The sequence below is a fragment of the Leptonychotes weddellii genome, chromosome 3 (assembly GCF_054177405.1).
Source record: "Leptonychotes weddellii isolate Sample4059 chromosome 3, ASM5417740v2, whole genome shotgun sequence".
Lineage (NCBI taxonomy): Eukaryota > Metazoa > Chordata > Mammalia > Carnivora > Phocidae > Leptonychotes > Leptonychotes weddellii.
This window is the reverse complement of record NC_138371.1, coordinates 111,667,267-111,672,623: the sequence shown is the minus strand read 5'-3', so window position 1 is coordinate 111,672,623 and position 5,357 is coordinate 111,667,267. Positions and strand designations below refer to the sequence as shown.

Here is a 5,357-nt window from a genome sequence, read left to right as displayed (position 1 = left end):
AAAAAGTTGAAAATAGAGCTACCCTATGATCCAGCAATTGCACTGCTGGGTATTTACCCAAAAGATACAAATGTAGGGATCCAAAGGGGCACGTGCACTCCAATGTTTATAGCAGCAATGTCCACAATAGCCAAACTATGGAAAGAGCCAAGATGTCCATCGACAGATGAATGGATAAAGAAGATGTGGTATATATATATATATACACAATGGAATATTATGCAGCCATCAAAAAAATGAAATCTTACCATTTTCAATGATGTGGATGGAACTAGAGGGTATTATGCTAAGCAAAATAAGTCAACCAGAGAAAGACAATTATCATATGATCTCACTGATAAGAGGAATGTGAGAAACAAGACAGAGGATCATAGGGGTAGGGAGGGAAAAATGAAACAAGACGAAACCAGAGAGGGACACAAACAGTAAGAGACTCTTAATCTCAGGAAACAAACTGAGGGTTGCTGGAGTGTTGGGGGGTGGGAGGGATGGGGTGGCTAGGTGATGGACATTGGGGAGGGTATGTGCTATGGTCAGGGCTGTGAATTGTGTAAGACTGATGAATCACAGACCTGTACCCCTGAAACAAATAATACATTATATGTTAATAAAAATAAATAATACACCCCTGATTTCAAAAAAATATTTGGTGACACAACAGAGAACAAGCTAATATTAACTAATATTAAACCACTCAATTTGACCTTTATTTTCATTTTTCTTGATCTCTTTATGTATTTTTAACCATTATTTGAAAGCCGTCTCAAACTCCTGTTGTTACAAGGTAGAATATAAATAGCAATAATGTCAGACTAATCACAAATTAAGAAATCAAATAATACATGAATAAATGATTATTAAAGACAACTTAAACTGAAATCTAAAAAGCAAGCTTAACCAAAAACACCTCAATGTAAAATCATTTTTCAAGAGCCTGGGGAAGATGGCAGAGGAGTAGGGAACCCTAGTTTCATCTGGTCCCCGGAATTCAGCTAGATAGCTATCAAATCATTCTGAACACCTGTGATCTCAACCGGAGGTCTAAGAATTGCTGCAATTCTACAAATAGAAAAGCGACCACTTTTTGCAAGGTAGGAAGTGCGGAGAAGTGAATCAGAGGCAATATATTGGAAGATAAACCCCTGGGGGGAAGGAGCCTCCATAAGCCTGATACCGGAAAGTGATATAGCAGTGGGGCATAAAATCAGAATTTATAGAACTGTGTTCCCAAGGGGGACGTCCCTGCCTGAAAGGTGCTCAGGTGGCAAAGCAGGCAGAATATAAGGTGGAACAGCGTGGTCTCAGGATCCCAGGGTCACAGAAAGAATGGGGGTGCCTGAGTGTGGCAGAGCTCCCAAGCATCGGAGCAGGGAAGCCAGAAGCAATCAGCAAGCCCAGGAGTGGACTCTCAGCCCTGTGTTGCTATAAACCACAAACCACGGCATGATCAGTGGACTGCTGTCTGAGCAGGGGCCCAGCAAGCGGCAAAACAGTGGCGAGAGTCCTCTCCCTGCCCCAGGAGGAGCGGTGCATGTGTGCGCTGCAGGAGTCTATATTATAAAGTTTGGAGACATAACAGGGTCATGTGCCTGAGATAAAAATGCTCAGTCACAGGCGGGTGAACAGAGTGTGGAGGGAAACCAGGGAGATAAGAATGACTGACTGCTTTTCTGTGAGGGCTCACTGAAGAATGTGGGGTGCGAACTGTCAGTTCTGGGGCTGGAGACCAGGGCGCAACCATTTTCATCCTCTAAAGCTGAGCAGAAAGCCTTCAGGGAACAAAAGCCACATAGAGCAACCCTAAGCAGCTTACACTGAGCCCGGCCCCCTAGCGAGGGTCGGTGCAACCCCACCCAGGCAAAGACACCTGAGAATCAGTGCAGCAGGCCCCTCTCCCAGAAGACCAGCTGGAACATCAGGCCAAGACCAAGTTTACGAAGCACACAGAATTGCAAAACTCCAGGGTTAAGGGAAAATAGTATATAGAATTTGAGGTTTTTTTCTCATGATTCATTAGGCTTTCAGTTTAAATTTTTTTTTCTTTTTTTCCTTTTCAGCTAGTTTCTTATTTTTATCAACACTTTTAAGTCTTTTTTAATTTTCGTTTTTACATTTACATATATATATTCTTCATTTTTGGCCTCCTTTCATTGTATTCAATTTTATTTTTGTATATACATAAGTTTTTCTTTCTTTACAATTTTGGGATCTATTTTCTAACAAACAGACCAAAATACACCCAGGACCTAGTGTATTACTCTGTTCAGTCCACCTGTTTGATTATATTCTCTTTTTCCTTTTTTTTCTTCTTTGGTTTCTGATCGCTTCTGATTTGTTTAGTACATATTTTTCAGGGGTCATGGTTGATATTTTTGTATTTTGTTATCCTGTTCATCTATTCTTCTCTGGACAAAATGACAAGACAGAAAAATTCACCCCAGAAAAGAGAAAAAGAGGCAGTACTAACTGCCAGACACTTAATCAGTATGGATATAAGAAAGATATCAGAACTAGAATTGAGAATAACGATTATAAAGATACATCCATATTGAAAGTGAGGGGGGTGAGAACCATTTATCATGCTAATGGACAAAAGAAAGCTGGGGTAGCAATCCCTATATCAGACAAAATAGATTTTATTTTATTTATTTTATTTTTTATTTTTTTAAAGATTTTATTTACTTATTTGACAGAGAGAGAGATAGCGAGAGCAGGAACACAAGCAGGGGGAATGGGAGAGGGAGAAGCAGGCTTCTTGCCGAGCAGGGAGCCCGATGTGGGACTCGATCCCAGGATCCTGGGATCATGACCTAAGCCGAAGGCAGACGCTTAACAACTGAGCCACCCAGGCACCCCAGACAAAATAGATTTTAAACCAAAGACTGTAATAAGAGATGAAGAAGATCACTGTATCATAAAGGGTCTATCCAACAAGGATCTAACAACTGTAAATATTTTTGCCCCTAACGTGGGAGCAGCCAATTATATAAACCAATTAATAACAACATTAAAGAAACACTTGATAATACAATAATAGTAAGGGACTTTAACACCCCACTCACAGCAATGGACAGATCAACAAGGAAATAAGGCACACTGGACCAGATGGACTTCACAGGTATATACAGAGCATTCCATCCTAAAGCAAAAGAATACACATTCTTCTCGAGTGCATATGGAACATTCTCCAGAATAGATCACACACTGAGTCATAAATCAGGTTTCAACCAGTACCAATGATTGGAATTATTCCCTAGATATTTTTAGACCACAATGCTTTAAAACTTGAACTCAATCACTAGAGGAAATTTAGAAGGAAAACAAACACATGGAGGTTAAAGAGCATCCTACTAAAGAATGAATGGGTCAACCAGGACATTAAAGAAGAATTTTAAAAATTCATGGAAACAAATGAAAATGAAAACACAACTGTTCAAAATCTTTGGGATGCAGCAAAGGCAGTCCTAAGAAACAAGAAAAGTTTCAAATACACAACCTAACTTTACACCTAAAGGAGCTGGAGAAAGAAAAGCAAATAAAGCCTAAAACAAGCAGGAGAAGAAAATAAAGATTAGAGCAGAAATCAATGAAATAGAAACCAAAAGAACAGTAGAAAAGATCAATGAAACTAGGAGCTGGTTCTTTGAAAGAATTAATAAGATTGATAAATCCCTGGTCAGACTTCTCAAAAAGAAAAGAGAAAGGACCCAAATAAATAAAATCATGGATGAAAGAGGAGAGATCATGACCAACACCAAGGAAACACAATTATAAGAACATATTTGAGCAACTTATAAGCCAACAAATTAAGCAATCTGGAAGAAATGGATGCATTCCTAGAGACGTATAAACTACCAAAACTGAACCAGGAAGAAATAGAAAACCTGAACAGACACATAACCAACAAGGAAATTCAAGCAGTAATCACAGATCTCCCAACAAACAAGAGTCCAGGGGAACTCTACCAAACATTTAAAGAAGAATTAATACCTATTCTTCTGAAGCTGTTTCAAAAAAGAGAAATGGAAGGAAAACTTCCAAACTCATTCTATGAGGCCAGCTTTTTATCTTGATGAAGTCCCAATAGTTCAAAATGGACAAAAGAAAGCTGGGGTAGCAATCCTTATATCAGACAAAATAAATTTTCTAGATTTGTATTTTGTTATCCTGTTCATCTATTCTTCTCTGGACAAAATGACAAGATAGAAAAATTCACCCCAGAAAAATAGAAGTGGAAGGACAACTTCCAAACTCATTTTATGAGGCCAGCATTACCTTGATCCCAAAACCAGACAAAGACCCCATCAAAAAGAATTACAGACCAATATCCCTGATGAACATGGATGCAAAAATTCTCACCAAAATACTAGCCAATAGGATCCAACAGTACATTAAAAGGGTTATTCACCATGACCAAGTGGGATTTATTCCTTGGCTGCAAGGTTGGTTCAACATCCACAAATCAATCAATGTGATACACTACATTAATAAAAGAAAGGACAAGAACCATATGATGCTCTCAATAGATGCAGAAAAAGCATTTGACAAAGTACAGCACCCTTTCTTGATTAAAACTCTCCACAGTGTAGGGATAGAGGAACATACCTCAAAATCATAAAAGCCATCTATGAAAGACCCACAGTGAATATCATCCTCAACAGGGAAAAACTGAGAGCTTTTCCCCTGAAGTCAGTAACAGGGCAGGGATGTCCACTATCACCACTGCTATTCAACATAGTACTAGAAGTCCTAGCCTCAGCAATCAGACAACAAAAAGAAATAAAAGGCATCAGAATCAGCAAAGAAGAAGTCAAACTCTTACTCCTTGTAGATGATATGATACTTTATGTGGAAAACCCCAAAGACTCCACCCCAAAACTCCTAGAACTCATACAGGAATTCAGCAAAGTGGCAGGATATAAAATCAATGCACAGAAATCAGTTGCATTTCTATACACTAATAATGAGACAGAAGAAAGGAAAATTGAGGAATTGATCCCACTTACAATTGCATCAAGATACCTAGGAATAAATCTAACCAAAGAGGCAAAGAATCTGGACTCTGTAAACTATAGAATACTCATAAAAGAAATTGAGGGAGACACAAAGAAATGGAAAAATGTTCCATGCTCATGGATTGGAAGAACAAATATTGTTAAAATATCTATGCTTCCCAGAGCAATCTATACATTCAATGCAATTCCTATCAAAATACCATCGATATTTTTCACAGACCTGGAACAAATAATCCTAAAATTTGTACAGAATCAGAAAAGACCCCAAAGCCAAATGAAAGTTGAAAAAGAAAACGAAAGCCACTGTCATCACAATTCTGGACTTCAAGCTCTATTACAAAG

General features: G+C 38.5%; 1 protein-coding gene and 1 long non-coding RNA gene across 6 annotated transcripts in view; one reads left to right on the top strand and one right to left on the bottom strand.

Moving 5' to 3' along the window:
* Positions 1-5,357, bottom strand: part of B3GLCT (beta 3-glucosyltransferase) — a 116,643-nt gene that overhangs the window by 37,997 nt on the left and 73,289 nt on the right. The window lies entirely within an intron of this gene.
* Positions 1-5,357, top strand: part of LOC145720754 (uncharacterized) — a 43,809-nt gene that overhangs the window by 7,361 nt on the left and 31,091 nt on the right. The window lies entirely within an intron of this gene.